The sequence below is a fragment of the Pseudorasbora parva genome, chromosome 7, assembly GCF_024679245.1.
Source record: "Pseudorasbora parva isolate DD20220531a chromosome 7, ASM2467924v1, whole genome shotgun sequence".
Lineage (NCBI taxonomy): Eukaryota > Metazoa > Chordata > Actinopteri > Cypriniformes > Gobionidae > Pseudorasbora > Pseudorasbora parva.
In genome coordinates, this window is record NC_090178.1 from 38,751,035 (window position 1) to 38,771,334 (window position 20,300).

A 20,300-nucleotide genomic window follows, 5' to 3' on the forward strand; every position below is an offset into this window, starting at 1 on the left:
GAATAGACAGATTTGCAATTTGACTGCACTTTTCTCCAAAATTCTACCATAAAATGACTACAGTAAATAAATACAGTAATAGTTAGGGTCACTCTGAACAAAAATCAAATGACAGAATGAGCAAACCTATAAAGGACAGAGTTTTATGAATTTTTGAAAATTGGACTGTAAGTGCTTGAATGAATTTTGGAGAGTTTGACTGTACTTTCTCCAAAACTATATACAGTAAAATTACTTGTAAAATAATACAGTAATAGTCAGGGTAACTCTGAACAAATATCAAATGACTGAATGAGCAAACCTATAAATTAAATATTTTTATGAATTTAAAAATTGGACACAGTGTAAGTGTTTGAATAGACTTGACCAAAAATGTATTCAAAATTCAGAATTTTTTCTTCTTCAAAAAGTCATGTTTGAACTTCTAAAGAAACAACCATAAAGCCATAAGTGAGTTTATACATGTAAAGTTCAAACACTCTTTGGCTGTTAAATTTATTTATTTAAAATTTCACACTTGAACTACTGATGAAAAGTATTACTATGTATAGAAAGTTCAAGTTCATAGGGTCCAGGGTCAGAATTTTTATTTTTCAAAGAAAGTAATCTTCAACTACTGATGAAACTACAGAAGGATTCTATTCGTATATAGAAAGTTCAAGTTCAAATAGTCTTGGCAAAAATAAGTTCAAAAGTTCATCCTTGAACTTCTTATGAAACAACAGAAGGAATATATTCATATTAATAGAAAGTTCAAGTTTATAGAATCAAGGGTCAGAATATTTTTTTCAAAATAATCCTTAATCATCCTTGAACTGTTGGCGAAATATTGTCTATTAGTCTATTGTTATGCATAGAAAGCTCAAGTTCATAGACTCTTTGGAAACAAATAAGTTCAAAGCTCATCCTTGAACTACAGAGGAAATTTAAGGATTCTATTGTATGCATAGAAAGTTCAAGTTCATAGAATCTAGGGTTAGAATTTTTTTATTTTTCACAAAAAGTCATCCTTGAACTACTGATGAAACATTTGGTGTCTATTGGTATGCATAGAAAGTTCAAGTTCATAGTTTCCAGGGTCAGAAAAAATAGTTCAAAAAGTCATGTTTGAACTTCTGAAGAAACACCATAAGTATGTTTGTACATTTTAAGTTGACAGACTGCTTGGCCAAAAATGTATTCAAAAAAATTCACACTTGAACTACTGATGAATCTATTACTATGTATAGAAAGTTCAAGTTCATAGACTCTTTGGCAATAAAGAAGTTCAAAAGATCATCCTTGAACTACAGAATCTATTAGAAAGTTCTAGAGTTCAAGTTCAAAGACTCTGGTAAAAAAAAAAAGTTCAAAAGTTTATCCTTGATGTACTTATGAAACAATAAGAAGGAATCTATTAGTATGAAGAGAAAGTTCAAGTTCATCTTATTGTTCCATGGTTAGAATTTTTCTTCAAAAAGTCACATTTGGATTTTTGATAAAACATCAGAAAGTCATAAGTTACTGAAGAAACATCCAAAGTATATACATGTATAAATTCTGTATAAAAATGTAAAGACTAATAAGACTAGGCTAGTAATGTTCAAAATGTCATTCTTGAAATGCGATGAAACATTGAAGGAGTCTGAGCTTTAACATTCTAAACATTCATACAAATTCGGCCACAAAAAGGTTCCATATTTAACTACTGAACATATTTCTGTCCATTTAATATCAGAAGGTTTCTAGACAATAAATTGTAAAAAAAAAAAAAAAAAAAAAACACTTCTGGATTTGTATTTGGTCAGAAATATATCCTCTAGGTCAAATATGTTGTGGATTTAAGAATTAGCGCTTTTCTATTGCGTATAATATTTCGCTGTGCAATGAAAAGATTAGTGCTTTTGCATTGCATTGCATACGTATAAACTGCATACGTGCAATGACATTAGTGTTTTTGCATTGGATTGCATGAGAAAAGACTTGTGCAATGAGGAGATTAGTGGTTTTGCATTGCATTGCCTTAAAACTTGCATTGCACCGGAGATAAGTGCTTTTGCATTGCATACGAAAAAACTCGTGCATAGAAGACATTGCATTGAATTGAAGTGCATTGCATACATAAATGAGTGACCGAATATTAAGTCGCTGTGCACTGAGAGTGTTTTTACATTGCATTGAATACGAAAAAACTTGTGCAATAAAATTAGTTATTCTGCATTGCATTGCAGCAAAAAAACAAACAAAAAACCTTGTGCAATGAGGAGATCATTGCTTTGGCATTGCATTTTATAAAAAACTCGCTTTGCACCGAAGAGACAGCGTCTTTGCATTGCATAGCTCTCGTGCAATGAAGATATTAGCGCTTTTGCTTTGCATATAAGAATTCGCGGTGCAATAAAGAGATAAGAGCTTTTGCATTGCATTGGATTGCATACGAAAAAACTCTGGCATAGAAGACTTTTGCATGCATTGCATACAAAAACCTTTTTATGCATTCAAGAAATTAGTGGTTTTTAATGCATTGCATTTAAGTCGCTGTGCACTGAGAGTAAGTGTTTTTGCATTGCATTGAATACGAAAAAACTTGTGCAAAAAGATTAGTTATTCTGCATTGCATTGCAGCAAAAAAAAACTTGTGCAATGAGGAGATTATTCCTTTTGGATTGCGTTGCATAAAAAAACTTGCATTGCACCGAAGAGACAGTGTCTTTGCATTGCATTGCTCTCGTGCAATGAAGATATTAGCGCTTTTGCTTTTCATATAAGAATTCGTGGTGCAATAAAGAGATAAGTCTTTTGCATTGCATTGCATACGGAAAAACTCTGGCATAGAAGACTTTTGCATGCATTGCATACAAAAACCTTTTTACGCATTCAAAAAATTAGTGGTTTCTAATGCATTGCATTTAAGTCGCTGTGCACTGAGAGTAAGTGTTTTTGCATTGCATTGAATACGAAAAAACTTGTGCAATAAGATTAGTTATTCTGCATTGCAGCAAAAAAAACTTGTGCAATGAGGAGATTATTCCTTTTGGATTGCGTTGCATAAAAAACTCGCATTGCACCGAAGAGACAGTGTCTTTGCATTGCATTGCTCTCGTGCAATGAAGATATTAGCCCTTAATTCGCGATGAAATAAAGAGTGCTTTATTGCATTGCATTGCATTGCATGTGAAAAAACGGCTCGGGTTATGTATATAACCCTTGTTCCCTGAGAGGGAACGAGCACTGCGTCGGAACGACGATTTGGGGATACTCCCTTAGCATGAACGCGTCTGAAGTATGAATGAAACTAGTCCAATCCTTATTGGTCCTACGTCATGACGTAGATGTGACGGCATACCCGGAAGCTATAAAGGGGAGCCCGGCGCATAGTAGCGTCAATTATCGCGATGAAGCATAACGCTCTCAGGCGATACGCGGTGTGGCGACGAGACGCAGTGCTCGTTCCCTCTCAGGGAACAAGGGTTATATACATAACCCGAGCCGTTCCCTATATCAAGGGAACTTCGCACTGCGTCGGAACGACGATTTGGGGAACGAGTACCCACTAGGCCACACCAAGGATACGCCTGCCCTATTGTGAGCTGGAGACCAGGCACAATCAGGACTGGAGTACCCTGCCGCCGGGGGTCGCAGGGAGGTGTAGGCTGTAAAACCTTATAAATGTGTGCTGAGTAGCCCAGCCAGCCGCTTCACAGATGTCCTGCATAGGGACTCCGGACAGAAGGGCCACCGAAGAGGCCATGCCTCTAGTCGAGTGGGCTCTCAAGGCAATAGGTGAAGGCAGATTGCGCACCTGATATGCCAAGGCTATTGCCTGCACAATCCAATTACTAATAGTAGGGGTTGACGCAGGCAGCCCTTTCTTGGGTGAGCCAAAACACACTTAAAGTTGGTCTGATTTCCTCCACTGAGCTGACCTTTCCAGATAGATCCTTAGGGCCCGAACTGGACACAAAAGGAATAATCTCCCTTCTTCCGCCGTCACATGGGGCGGAGGATGAAATGCCTGAAGAACCAAAGATCTGACCGTACTGGATGGAACCTTCGGCACATACCCTGGCCTAGGGTGTAGTACGGCCTTTACTCCACCCGGGGCAAACTCCAAGCAGGTTGGCGTGATGGCCAAAGCTTGAAGATCTCCCACTCTCCTGAGAGAGGTAATAGCTAGGAGGAACGCCACTTTAAGCGTTAGATTCTTAGGTTCTGCTGTCTCCAGTGGTTCGAAGGGGGCCTCAGCCAGGCCTTCGAGAACCACTGCCAGATCCCAGGTTGGAACTCTGGTACACACTACAGGTCTTAACCTACGCGCCCCACGAAGGAAGCGTACAACCAATTGATGCCTACCCAAAGGCCCATCACCTAACGGAGCGTGGAAAGCTCCAATAGCTGCCACATACACCTTAAGTGTGGACGGGGTAAGCCCTGCAGAAAAACGATCTTGGAGGAACTCCAGTACTGAAGCCACTGGGCAGTTAACTGGGTCCACCTCACGTTCTCTACACCAAGTGACGAAAACATTCCACTTGAGGCTGTACAATCTCCTAGTAGACGGGGCCCTAGAGCTAAGTAAGGTCTCTATAACGTCTGCCGGCAGGCCCTCCTCTCGGAACCTGGCCCCCTCAGGGGCCAGACCCAGAGGTTCCAGATTTCGGGGCGGGGGTGAAATATTGTGCCCCCCGCCTGCGATAGGAGGTCCCTCCTCAGAGGGACCTGCCACGGGTGATCCGCCAGCAGCGCTTTTATGTCCGAAAACCATACCCGAGTTGGCCAACAAGGAGCTACCAGCAGGAGACTGACTCCCTGTTGCTGAACCCTCTCCAGGACCCCTGGGAGCAGAGCGACGGGGGGAAATGCATACAGACGCCGCCTCGGCCACGTCTGTACCATGGCGTCCAACCCCAGCGGGGCTGGGTGCGTGAGGGAAAACCACAGTGGGAAGTGGGACATCTCTCGAGACGCAAACAGATCCACTTCCACTGGGCCGAACCTCCTGACCATCGCCTCCACCACCTCTGGGTGGAGCCGCCATTCCCCGGGCCTCAGCCCTTGCCTTGATAGTATATCTGCCCCCTGATTCTGTATCCCCGGGATATACATTGCCCTGAGGGATAACAGTCTGTCTTGTGACCAGCGAAGAATGAGATGCGCCAGTTTGCATAGCGGGCGCGACCTCAACCCCCCCTGGTGGTTCAGATATGCCTCGACAGCCCTATTGTCTGTACGGACTAGAACGTGGTACCCGCGAAGCTCTGGGAGGAAACTCCTAAGAGCCCTGTAAACCGCCATCATTTCCAGGCAGTTTATGTGCCAGGTCGAATGATGGTCCTCCCATAGACCCCTCGCAAAGCGGCCTTCCATGACCGCGCCCCAACCAGTTAGGGAAGCATCTGTTGAAACGGTTTTCCGGCAACATGATGCTCCCAGGACTGGCCCTTGGGACAGAAACCAAGCTTTCTTCCATATACCTAGAGCCCGAAGGCATTTGCGCGTGACTCTGATCATACGGAATGGGTTCCCTCTGGGGGAAAACCCCTTGGTTTTCAGCCACCACTGTAGAGCTCTCATTTGTAGCAGGCCGAACGGAATAATGTTGGACGCTGCCGCTAGATGCCCTAACACTATCTGAAAGTGTTTCACAGTGATACTCTGGCCTAGCTTTATTCTTGAGACTACCGCCAGAATGGTCTTAATTCGTGCGGGGGAGAGTTGCGCCCGCATCGAAACCGAATCCCATACTACCCCCAGAAAGGTCGTTTTCTGGGCTGGCGCCAACACGCTCTTTTTTGTGTTGAGCCTCAACCCCAAGCGTTGGATATGTGCTAGAACTACATCTCGATGTTGAACTGCCATTTCGGACGACTGGGCCAGTATAAGCCAGTCGTCGATGTAATTTAGTACCTGGATGCCCTGAAGTCTCAATGGAGCCAGAGCTGCATCCATACATTTGGTAAACGTGCGAGGGGAAAGAGCTAGACCGAAGGGAAGCACTCGATATTGGTACGCTTCGCCCCCGAAAGCGAACCTCAGATGCTTCCTGTGGCATGGAAGGATGGAGACATGAAAATAGGCGTCTTTTAAATCTATCGTGACGAACCAGTCCTTGGGCTGGATCTGACTCACGATTGTGGGAATGGTTAACATCTTGAACCTGAATCTCCTCAGAGACCGGTTCAGATACCTCAGATCTAAAATCGGCCGAAGCCCTCCATCCTTTTTTGGAACTATAAAGTACCGGCTGTAGAACCTGGCCTCCCTCTCCGACGGCGGGACCCACTCTATGGCCCCCTTTGCCAGCAAGGATTTTACTTCTTGTTCCATTACCCGAACCCGCTCTGGCACCACTGCAGTCCATGTCACCCCATTGAACTTTGGCGGGGGGTGATCGAACTGCAGTCTGTACCCTATTTCTACAGTACGCAGGACCCATGTGGATATATTCGGAAGGCATTTCCATGCGCCGAGATAATCTACTAAGGGAATCAGCCTCTCGAGGCTGGTCTCGGGTGTTATTTGAGTCTCGTTTCCCGTCCCCTGAAGCGGATGCCCGGCAGGGGACGAAATACGATTTTCGATATTTGGACACTCGTCCCGCCCAGTCGCAGGTCTTACTCGAGGCGACTGGATCGAAACGTGCCCTAGGAAAAACGATGTGGCCCGAAGCGTCTGTGACGGCGGGATTACCACATCGTTTTCCCTTCGAGAGCGTCGCGCGAGAGACAACCTCGGTTGTTCCCGCGCGAGGGGGACCGCTCTCTGAAGCCCTACCACAGCTAGGACTTCTTCCCAGCAGCCTTCTTAGCGAGAAGGACGTTCCTTAGATTGCCCTTCTGCACGGAAGCCTGCTTGTGAGAGCGCCGCCTTTGTTGCCAAGCTCCCGGAGGAGGGGCTCTAGAAGCGACGCTCTCTTTTTGCACCTGACGGTGCGAGGAGCTGGCTGACGGCTGCGGCTGCCCACTAGTGGCAGCCTTTGCTGGTTTTGGCCGACGAGGGAGAAACTGTCGGAAGGCTGCTGACTGTTTTCTCGCCTCCTGAAACCTGTCGACGACCGAATTAACGGCGTCGCCGAACAGGCCAGAAGGCGAGATCGGGGAGTCTAGGAGAAAAGTCTTATCTTTCTCCTTCATCCCCGACAGATTTAGCCATAGGTGTCTCTCCACTGTCACCATAGAGGCCATGGAGCGGCCGATGGCGCGGGCCGTCTCCTTGGTGACGCGGAGAGACAGATCAGCAGCCTTCCTAAGCTCTAATACATCCTCCGGGGAGGGGCCTTCTCCCTCGTCCAGCTCTTTTAATAGGTCGGCCTGGTACGCCTGCAATATCGATAGCGTGTGCAGAGCGCTACCAGCCCGACCCGCCGCCATATATGCCCTGCCCACCAACGCTGATGTGTCCCTGCATGGCTTGGTGGGCAGTACCGGGGCTTTTAGGGACGATGCCGATTCGGGTGACAGATAGCTCGCGAGAGCATCTTCCACCCGCGGCATCGTCCCGTAGCCTGCCTCGCGCGCACCCATTACATTAGCATAATCTAATACTGGGGGGTTGGAAATGCGCGCGGAGTATGGTCTATTCCAGGACCTACACAACTCGTTGTGCAGGTCCGGAAAGAACGGCAAACCCCGGCGAGGCGACTGAGCCCGGCGCGAGAGAAACCGGTCGTCCAGCCTGCTGGATGGCTGGACTTCCTGCCTCTCTTGTGGCCAATCGATATTTAACTTGGCCACGGCACGAGTCAGTACCTCGATAAGCTCCTCTTGGGCGGGTGGGTGCGGTGGTGACATATATGCGGCCCCACCCGCCTCGATGTTGATATCTTCCGGATCCTCGGATCCGGAGAGAATCAACATCTGATTCTCCACCCCGGGGGAAGAAGCCGCTTCGCGGGCTTCCACACGAGGTGGGAGAATCTCTGAACTATCAGAGGAAGATTGAGAAAGTGCCTCGGCAGTCTCAATCTCCGCTGATACGTCCAGCTGCGAGCCCCATGATCTGCGACGCCGCGCCGCCTCAGCGGACGCAGGCCCAGAACCACGGGGCTCGCGTGGTTGGCCGGCCTCGTCAAAGACCGCCAACCGAGACCTCAGCACCCTGAGCGTCAGCAGCTCGCAGTGGCTGCAGGCGGCTCCCTCGAGAGCCGCCTGAGCATGCTGAACGCCCAGACACAAAGAGAGTGCGTGTCTGTTCCCGAGATGTAGCGGGGACACGGATGCACGCTCCTCTTAAACTCAGAACTAGACATATCTTCGTTCTAGGTCTCTACTGATATAATATATTTGTATATATATGGGACAGACAACAATAAATAGACAGACAATGTTCAAACACACACAGAGCGTTATGCTGAAGAGCGATAACTGACGCTACTATGCGCCGGGCTCCCCTTTATAGCTTCCGGGTATGCCGTCACATCTACGTCATGACGTAGGACCAATAAGGATTGGACTAGTTTCATTCATACTTCAGACGCGTTCATGCTAAGGGAGTATCCCCAAATCGTCGTTCCGACGCAGTGCGAAGTTCCCTCGATATAGGGAACTTGTGCATGGAAGACTTTTGCATGCATTGCATACAAAAACCTTTTGTGCATTCAAGAAATTAGTGGTTTTTAATGCTTTGCATTTAAGTCGCTGTGCACTAAGTGTAAGTGTTTTTGCATTGCATTGAATACGAAAAAACTTGTGCAATAGATTAGTTATTCTGCATTGCATTGCATTGCATGCAAAAAACGTGTGCAATGAGGAGATTATTGCTTTGGCATTGCATTGCATAAAAAACTCGTTTTGCACCGAAGAGACAGTGTCTTTGCATTGCATAGCTCTCGTGCAATGAAGATATTAGCGCTTTTGCTTTGCATATAAGAATTCGCGGTGCAATAAAGAGATAAGTGCTTGTGCATTGCATTGCATACGAAAAAACTCTGGTATAGAAGACTTTTGCATGCATTGCATACAAAAACCTTTTATGCATTCATGAAATTAGTGGTTTCATTGCATTTAAGTTGCTGTGCACTGAGAGTAAGTGTTTTTGCATTGCATTGAATACGAAAAAACGTGCAATAAGATAAGTTATTCTGCATTTTATTGCAGCAAAAAAAACAAAACTTGTGCAATGAGGAGATTAATTATTTTGCTTTGCATTGCATAAAAAACTCGCATTGCACCGAAGATACAGTGTCTTTGCATTGCATAGCTCTCGTGCAATGAAGATATTAGCGCTTTTGCCTTGCATATAAGAATTCGCGATGCAATAAAGAGGTGAGTGCTTTTGCATTGCATTGCATGCGAAAAAACTCTGGCATAGAAGACTTTTGCATGCATTGCATACAAAAACCTTTTCATGCATTCAAGAAATTAGTGGTTTCTAATGCATTGCATTTAAGTCGCTGTGCACTGAGAGTAAGTGTTTTTGCATTGCACTGAATACGAAAAAACTTGTGCAATAAGATTAGTTATTCTGCATTGCATTGCAGCAAGAACAAAACTTGTGCAATGAGGAGATTATTGCTTTTGCATTGCATTGCATAAAAAACTCGCATTGCACCGAAGATACAGTGTCTTTGCATTGCATAGCTCTCATGCAATGAAGATATTAGCGCTTTTGCTTTGCATATAAGAATTTGTGGTGCAATAAAGAGATAAGTGCTTTTGCATTGCATTGCATTGCATTGCATGCAAAAAAAACTCGTGCATTGAAGACTTTTGCATGCATTGCATACAAAAACCTTTGGTGCATTCAAGAAATGAGTGGTTTCTAATGAATTGCATTTAAGTCGCTGTGCACTGAAAGTGTTTTTGCATTGCATTGCAGCAAAAAAAACTTGTGCAATGAGGAGATCATTGCTTTTTCATTGCATTGCATAAAAAACTCGCATTGCACCAAAGAGACAGTGTCTTTGCATTGCATAGCTCTCGTGCAATGAAGATAGTGCTTTTGCTTTGCATATAAGATTTTGCTTTGCATATTTTGCTTTGCATATAAGAATTCGCGATGCATTAAAGAGACACTTGCATTTGCATAGCATTGCATTGCATGCAAAAAAACTCGTGCATAGAAGACTTTTGCATGCATTGCATAAAAAAAACCTTTTGTGCCTTCAAGAAATTCGTGGTTTCTAATGCATTGCATTTAAGTCGCTGTGCACTGAGTAAGTGCTTTGCATTGCATTGAATACGAAAAAACTTGTGCAATAATATTAGTTATTCTGTATTGCATTGCAGCAAAAAAAAAAAAAAACTTGTGCAATGAGGAGATTATTGCTTTTGCATTGCATAAAAAACTCGTTTTGCACCGAAGAGACAGTGTCTTTGCATTGCATAGCTCTCGTGCAATGAAGATATTAGCGCTTTTGCTTTGCATATAAGAATTCGCGGTGCAATAAAGAGATAAGTGCTTTTGCATTGCATTGCATACGAAAAAACTCTGGCATAGAAGACTTTTGCATGCATTGCATACAAAAACCTTTTATGCATTCATGAAATTAGTGGTTTCATTGCATTTAAGTTGCTGTGCACTGAGAGTAAGTGTTTTTGCATTGCATTGAATACGAAAAAACATGCAATAAGATAAGTTATTCTGCATTGCATTGCAGCAAAAAAAACAAAACTTGTGCAATGAGGAGATTAATTATTTTGCTTTGCATTGCATAAAAAACTCGCATTGCACCGAAGATACAGTGTCTTTGCATTGCATAGCTCTCGTGCAATGAAGATATTAGCGCTTTTGCCTTGCATATAAGAATTTGCGATGCAATAAAGAGGTGAGTGCTTTTGCATTGCATTGCATGCGAAAAAACTCTGGCATAGAAGACTTTTGCATGCATTGCATACAAAAACCTTTTCATGCATTCAAGAAATTAGTGGTTTCTAATGCATTGCATTTAAGTCGCTGTGCACTGAGAGTAAGTGTTTTTGCATTGCACTGAATACGAAAAAACTTGTGCAATAAGATTAGTTATTCTGCATTGCATTGCAGCAAGAACAAAACTTGTGCAATGAGGAGATTATTGCTTTTGCATTGCATTGCATAAAAAAACTCGCATTGCACCGAAGATACAGTGTCTTTGCATTGCATAGCTCTCATGCAATGAAGATATTAGCGCTTTTGCTTTGCATATAAGAATTTGTGGTGCAATAAAGAGATAAGTGCTTTTGCATTGCATTGCATTGCATTGCATGCGAAAAAAACTCGTGCATTGAAGACTTTTGCATGCATTGCATACAAAAACCTTTGGTGCATTCAAGAAATGAGTGGTTTCTAATGAATTGCATTTAAGTCGCTGTGCACTGAAAGTGTTTTTGCATTGCATTGCAGCAAAAAAAACTTGTGCAATGAGGAGATCATTGCTTTTTCATTGCATTGCATAAAAAACTCGCATTGCACCAAAGAGACAGTGTCTTTGCATTGCATAGCTCTCGTGCAATGAAGATAGTGCTTTTGCTTTGCATATAAGATTTTGCTTTGCATATTTTGCTTTGCATATAAGAATTCGCGATGCATTAAAGAGACACTTGCATTTGCATAGCATTGCATTGCATGCAAAAAAACTCGTGCATAGAAGACTTTTGCATGCATTGCATAAAAAAAACCTTTTGTGCCTTCAAGAAATTAGTGGTTTCTAATGCATTGCATTTAAGTCGCTGTGCACTGAGTAAGTGCTTTGCATTGCATTGAATACGAAAAAACTTGTGCAATAATATTAGTTATTCTGTATTGCATTGCAGCAAAAAAAAAAAACTTGTGCAATGAGGAGATTATTGCTTTTGCATTGCATAAAAAAATCGCTTTGCACAGAAGAGACAGTGTCTTTGCATTGCATAACTCTCGTGCAATGAAGATATTAGCGCTATTGCCTTGCATATAATAATTCGCGATGCAATAAAGAGATAAGTGCTTTTTCATTGCATTGCATGCGAAAAAACTAATGCATAGAAGACTTTTGCATGCATTGCATACAAAAACCTTTGGTGCATTCAAGAAATGAGTGATTTCTAATGAATTGCATTTAAGTCGCTGTGCACTGAGAGTAAGTGTTTTTGCATTGCATTGCAGCAAAAAAAAAAAAAAAAAAAAACTTGTGCAATGAGGAGATTATTGCTTTTGCATTGCATTGCATAAAAAACTCGCATTGCACCAGTGTCTTTGCTCTCGTGCAATGAAGATATTAGCGCTTTTGCTTTGCATATAAGAATTCGCGGTGCAATAAAGAGATAAGTTCTTTTTCATTGCATTGCATTGCATACGAAAAAAATCGTGCATAGAAGACTTTTGCATGCATTGCATACAAAAACTTTTTATGCATTCAAGAAATGAGTGGTTTCTAATGCATTGCATTTAAGTCCCTGTACACTGAGTAAGTGTTTTTGCATTGCATTGAATACGAAAAAATTTGTGCAATAAGATTAGTTATTCTGCATTGCATTGCATGCAAAAAACTTGTGCAATGAGGAGATTATTGCTTTTGCATTGCATTGGATAAAAAACTCGCTTTGCACCGAAGAGACAGTGTCTTTGCATTGCATAGCTCTTGTGGAATGAAGATATTAGCGCTTTTGCTTTGCATATAAGAATTCGCGGTGCAATAAGATTAGTTATTCTGCATTGCATTGCATGCAAAAAACTTGTGCAATGAGGAGATTATTGGTTTTGCATTGCATTACATTAAAAACTCGCTTTGAAAGACAGTGCCTTTGCATTGCATAGATCTCGTGCAATGAAGATATTAGCAATAGCAATAACATTGCATTTAATACGGAAAACTTGTGCAATGAGATTAGTGCTTCAGCATTGCATTGCATACAAAAACAAATATTTTTCACAAGAAATGACTTCTTGTGAAAGTCATTGTCCTTGAACTCCTAATGAAAAACTAGGAGTCTATTGGTATGCATAGAAAGCTCAAGTTCATAGGATCCAGGGTCAGAATTTTTATTTTTCAAAAAAAGCCATCCTTCAACTGTTTATACATTTGAAGATCAAAGACTCCTTGGCCAAAAATGTATTCAAAATTATTTCACACTTGAACTAATGATAAATGTATTACTCTGTATAGAAAGTTCAAGTTCATAGACTGTTTGGGAACAAATAAGTTCAAAGCGCATCCTTGAACTACTGATATAAGGAGGTTCAAGTTCAAAGACTATCTGGCCAGTAATAAGTTCAAAAGGTCATCTTTGAACCACTGATAAAACAACAGAACATCTGTATAGAAGCTTAAAGATCAAAGACTATTTGGCCACAACTAAGTTCAAAGGGTCATCCACTGCATCCACTGAACCACTGCATCAGAAGCAATCTATTTATATGTATAGAAAGTTCAAGATCATGGAATCCAGGGGCAGAATTTTTTTTGTCAAAAAATGTCATCCTTGAACAACTGATGAAACAATAGGGAGTCATAAGCCTCTATAGAAGGTTCAAGTTCAAAGACTATTTGGCCAGTAATAAGTTCAAAAGGTCATCCTTGAACCACTGCATAAGAAGCAATCTATTTATATGTATAGAAAGTTCAAGATCATGGAATCCAGGGGCAGATTTTTTTTTTGTCAAAAAATGTCATCCTTGAACAAATGATGAAACAGTAGGGAGTCATACGTCTCTATAGAAGGTTCAAGTTCAAATACTATTTGGCCAAAAATTTCAAAAGGTCATCCTTGAACCACTTTATGATATATGAATAGAAAGTTCATGTTCATGGAATCCAGGGGCAGATTATTATTATTTTTTTAATTCATATTTGAACATCTAATAAAACATCAGAAAGCCTATACCTGTGCATTTATATTTAAAGTTCAAAGACTTTTTCTCTAAAAATATATTCAATAGGTCATATTTGAACTAAAGATGAAACAGCAAGATTGAATCTATTAGTATGCATAGAAAGTTCCAGTTCATAGGATGCAGGGTCAGATTTTTATTGTTTGTCAAAAAATGTCATCCTTGAATTACTGATGAAACAACAGAAAGTAATAAGTTCAAAAGGTCATCCTTGAACCACTGCATCAGAAGCGATCTATTTATATGTATAGAAATTTCAAGATCATGGAATCCAGGGGCATAATTTTTTTTTTGTCAAAAAATGTCATCCTTGAACAACTGATGAAACAATAGGGAGTCATAAGTCTCCATAGAAGGTTCAAGTTCAAATACTAATTGGCCAGTAATAAGTTCAAAAAGGTCATCCTTGAACCACTGCATCAGAATTAATTTATTTTTATGAATAGAAAGTTTAAGATCATGGGATCCACGGGCAAATTTTTAGTTGTCAAAAAATGTCATCCTTGAACTACTGAAACAACAGGGAGTCAAAAGTCTGCATAGAAAGTTCAAGTTCAAAGACTATTTGGCCACAACTAAGGTCAAAAAGTCATCCTTGAACCACTGAATCAGAAGGAATCTATTTATATGTATAGAAAGTTCAAGATCATGGAATCCAGGGGCAGATTTTTTTTTGGTCAAAAAATGTCATCCACAGAAGGTTAAAGTTCAAAGACTATTTGGTCACAACTAAGTTCAAAAGGTTATCCTTGAACCACTGCATCAGAAGGAATCTATTTATATGTATAGAAAGTCAAAGATCATGAAATCCAGGGGCAGAAAAAAATGTTCAAAAATTAAAATTTGAACATCTGATAAAACATCAGAAAGCCTATACCTGTGAATTTAAATTTAAAGTTCAAAGACTTTTTCTCTAAAAATGTATTCAATATTTGAACTAAAGATGAAACAGCAGATTTAATCTATTAGTATGCAGAAAGTTCCAGTTCATAGGATCCAGGGTCAGAATTTTTTTTTTTTTGTCAAAAAATATCATCCTTGAAATACTGATGAAACAACAGAAAGGAATAAATCCGTATAGAAATTTCAAAGACTATTTGGCCAGTTATAAGTTCAAAAGGTCATCCTTGAACTACTGCATCAGAAGCAATCTATTTATATGTATAGAAAGTTCAAGATCATGGAATCCAGGGGCAGAATTTTTTTTGGTCAAAAAATGTCATCCTTAGAAGGTTAAAGTTAAAAGACTATTTGGTCACAACTAAGTTCAAAAGGTCATCCTTGATCCACTGCATCAGAAGGAATCTATTTATATGTATAGAAAGTCAAAGTTCATGAAATCCAGGGGCAGAAAAAAATGTTCAAAATTTAATATTTGAACATCTGATAAAACATCAGAAAGCCTATACCTGTGAATTTAAATTTAAAGTTCAAAGAATTTTTCTCCATAGATATATTCAAAAGGTTATATTTGAACTAAAGATGAAACAGCAGAAGGAATTTATTAGTACGCATAGAAAGTTCCAGTTCAAAGGATCCAGAGAAATAATGTCATCATTGAATTACTGTTGAAACAAAAGAAAGTCATAAGTTTGTATAGAAGGTTCAAGTTCAAAGACCATTTGGCGAGTAATAAGTTCAAAAGGTCATCCTTGAACCACTGCATCAGAAGGAATGTATTTTTATGTATAGAAAGTTCAAGATCACAGGATCCACGGGCAGATTTTTTTTTGTCAAAAAATGTCATCCTTGAACTACTGATGAAACAACAGGCAGTCATAAGTCTGTATAGAAGCTTAAAGTTAAAAAAAACTATTTGGCCACAACTAAGTTCAAAAGGTCATCCTTGAACCACTGCATCAGAAGGAATCTATTTATATGAGAAAGTTCAAAGACTTTTTTTCCCCAAAAATATATTCAAAAGGTCATATTTGAACTAAAGATGAAACAGCAGATTGAATCTATTGGTATGCATAGAAAGTTACAGTTCCTAGGATCCAGGGTCAGAATTTTTTTTTTTGGTCAAAAGATGTCATTCTTTAACTACTGCTGATAAAACAGAAAGTCATAAGTCTAAATAGAAGGTTCAAGTTCAAAGACAATTTTGCCCACAACAAAGTATAAAAGGTCTTCCATAAGAACCACTGCATCAGAAGGAATCACTTTGAACAAATATCAAATGACAGAATGAGCAAAGCTATAAAGGAAAGATTTTTATGATTTTGTGAAAATTGGACTGTAATTTTGTAATTTGGACATTCAATTTTGCTTGAATGAATTTTGGGGAGAATTTGACTACACTTTTCTCCAAAAATCTACAGTAAAATGACTTGTAAATAAATACAGTACTAGTCAGGGTCACTTTGAACAAATATCAAATGACAGAATGGGCAAAACTATAAAGGAAATATTTTTATGTTTTTTAGAAAATTGGACAGGGTTTGAATTCAATTTGATTTTTGGGCAAGTTTGACTGTACCTTTCTCTAAAACTATACAGTAAAATGACTTGTAAATGAATACAGTAATAGTCAGGGTCATTCTGAACAAATTTCATATGCCAGAGTGAGCAAACCTATGAAGTAAAATTGTTTATGAATTTTTAAAAAAATGGGACAGTGTAAGTTTTTGAATGCACGTTGATATTTGGGGCACGTTTGACTGTACTTTTCTCTAAAACTATACAGTAAAATGACTTGTACATAAATACAGTAATAGTTGTGGTCACTCTAAACAAATATCAAATGACAGAATGAGCAAACCTATAAGGGAAAGATGTTTATGAATTTTTGAAAATTGGACTGTAAGTGCTTGAATGAATTTTGTGGAGAGTTTGACTGCACTTTTCTCCAAAAATGTACAGTAAAATTACTTGTAAATAAATACAGTACTAGTCAGGGTCACTTTGACCAAATATCAAATGACAGAATGGGCAAACCTATAAAGGAATTTTTTTTAATGAATTTTTGTAAATTGGACACAGTGTAAGTGTTTGAATAGATAGATTATTTGCAGTTTGACTGCACTTTTCTCCAAAAATATACGGTAAAATGACTTGTAAATAAATACAGTACTAGTCAGGGTCACTTTGAACAAATGTCAAATGACAGAATGGGCAAACCTATAAAGGAAAGATTTTTATGAATTTTTGTAAATTGGAAACAGTGTAAGTGTTTGAATAGATAGATTATTTGCAGTTTGACTGCACTTTTCTCCAAAAATATATGGTAAAATGACTTGTAAATAAATACAGTAATAGTCAGGGTCACTTTGAACAAATATGAAATGACAGAATGAGCAAAACTACAAAGGAAAGAGTTTTATGAATTGTTGAAAATTGGACAGTGCAAGTGCTTGAATGAATTTTGGGGCAAATTGGACTGTACTTTTCTCTAAAACTATACAGTAAAATGACTTGTAAATTAATACAGTACTAGTCAGGGTCATTTTGAACAAATATCAAATGACAGAATGGGCAAACCTAAAAAGGAAAGAGTTTTATGATTTTTTTGAAAATTGGACTGTAAGTGCTTGAATTAATTTTGGGTAGAGTTTTAATGCAATTTTCTCCAAAACTATACAGTAACATTACTTGTAAATAAATACAGTAATAGTCAGTGTCACTCTGAACAAAAATCAAACGACAGAATGAGCAAACCTATAAAGGAAAGATTTTAATGATTTTTTGTAAATTGGACACAGTGTAAGTGTTTGAATAGACATATTAATTGCAGTTTGACTGCACTTTTCTCCAAAAATATACAGTAAAATGACTTGTAAATAAATACAGTACTAGGCAGGGTCACTTTGAACAAATATCAAATGACAGAATGGGCAAACCTATAAAGGAAAGATTTTTATGAATTTTTGAAAATTGGACACTGTAATTGTTTGAATAGACAGATTATTTGCAGTTTGACTGCACTTTTCTCCAAAACTATACAGTAAAATTACTTGTAAATAAATACAGTACTAGACAGGGTCCCTTTGAACAAATATCAAATGACAGAATGGGCAAACATATAAAGGAAATATTTTTATGAATTTTTTTAAATTGGACACAGTGTAAGTGTTTGAATAGTCAGATTTTATGCAGTTTGACTGCACTTTTCTCCAAAAATATACAGTAAAATGACTTGTAAATAAATACAGTAATAGCTGTGGTCACTCTAAGCAAATATCAAATGACAGAATGACCAAACCTATAAGGGAAAGACGTTTGTGATTTTTTGAAAATTGGACTAAGTGCTTGAAAGAATTTTGGGGAGAGTTTGACTGCACTTTTCTCCAAAACTATAAAGTAAAATTACTTGTAAATAAATACAGTAATAGTCAGTGTCACTATGAACAAATGTCAAAAGACATAATGTGCAAACCTATAAAGAAAAGATTTTTATGAATTTTTGTAAATTGGACAGTGTAAGTGCTTGAATGAATTTTCGGGCGAATTTGACTGTACTTTTCTCCAAAATGATACGATCAAATGACTTGTAAATAAATACAGTAATAGTCAGGGTCACTTTGAACAAATATCAAATGACAGAATGGGAAAACCTATAAAGGAAAGATTTTTATGAATTTTTTAATATTGGACACATTGTAAGTGTTTGAATAGACAGATTATTTGCAGTTTGGCTGCACTTTACTCCAAAAATATACAGTAAAATGACTTGTAAATAAATACAGTATTAGTTAGGGTCGCTCTGAACAAAAATCAAGTAACAGAATGAGCAAACCTATAAAAGTAAGAGTTTTATGAATTGTTGAAAATTGGACAGTGCAAGTGCTTGAATGAATTTTGGGGCAAATTGGACTGTACTTTTCTCCAAAACTAAAGAGCAAAATGACTTGTAAATAAATACAGTAATAGTCAGGGTCACTCTAAACAAATATCAAATGACAGAATGAACAAACCTATAAACTAAAGAGTTTTTAGAATTGTTGAAAATTGGACAGTGCAAGTCCTTGAATGAATTTTGGGGCAAATTGGACTGTACTTTTCTCTAAAATTATATTGTAAATTAATACAGTAATAGTCAGGGTCACTTAGAACAAATATCAAATGACAGAATGGGCAGACCTATAAAGGAAAGATTTTTATGATTTTTTAAATGTTGGACACATTGTAAGTGTTTGAATAGACAGATTATTTGTAATTTGGCTGCACTTTTCTCCAAAAATATACAGTAAAATGACTTGTAAATAAATACAGTAATAGTCAGCGTCACTTTGAACAAATATCAAATGACAGAATGGGCAAACCTATAAAGGAAAGATTTTTATGAATTTTTTGAAAATTGGACAGTGTAATTGTTTGAATAGACAGATTTGCAATTTGACTGCACTTTTCTCCAAAAATCTACAGTAAAATGACTTGTAAATAAATACAGTAATAGTTAGGGTCAGTCTGAACAAAAATCAAATGACAGAGTGAGCAAACCTATAAAGGAAAGATTTTTATGAATTTTTGTAAATTGGACACAGTGTAATTGTTTGAATAGACAGATTTGCATTTTGACTGCACTTTTCTCCAAAAATATACGGTAAAATGACTTGCAAATAAATACAGTACTAGTCAGGGTCACTTTGACCAAATATCAAATGACAGAATGGGCAAACCTATAAAGGAAAGATTTTTATGAATTTTTGTAAATTGGACACAGTGTAAGTGTTTGAATAGACAGATTATTTGAAGTTTGAATGCACTTTACTCCAAAAATTTAAAGTAAAATGACTTGTAAATAAATACAGTATTAGTTAGGATCACTCTCAACAAAAATCAAATTACAGAATGAGCAAACCTATAAAGGAAAGATTTTTATGAATTTTTGAACATTGGACAGTGTAAGTGCTTGAATGAATTTTGGGGCGAATCTGACTGTACTTTTCTCCAAAACTAAATAGCAAAATGACTTGTAAATAAATACAGTAATAGTCAGGGTCACTCTAAACAAATATCAAATGACAGAATGAGCAAACCTACAAAGGAAAGAGTTTTATGAATTGTTGAAAATTGGACAGTGCAAGTGCTTGAATGAATTTTGGGGCAAATTGGACAAATATCAAATGACAGAATGGCCAAACCTATAAAGGAAAGAGTTTTATGATTTTTTGAAAATTGGACTGTAAGTGCTTGAATTAATTTTGGGTAGAGTTTTACTTCACTTTTCTCCAAAACTATACAGTAAAATTACTTGTAAATAAATACAGTAATAGTCAGTGTCACTCTGAACAACAATCAAACGACAGAATGAGCAAACCTATAAAGGAAAGATTTTAATGATTTTTTTGTAAATTGGACACAGTGTAATTGTTTGAATAGACAGATTTGCATTTTGACTGCACTTTTCTCCAAAAATATACGGTAAAATGACTTGTAAATAAATACAGTACTAGTCAGGGTCACTTTGAACAAATATCAAATGACAGAATGGGCAAACCTATAAAGGAAAGATTTTTATGAATTTTTGAAAATTGGACAGTGTAATTGTTTGAATACACAGATTTGCAATTTGACTGTACTTTTCTCCAAAACTATAC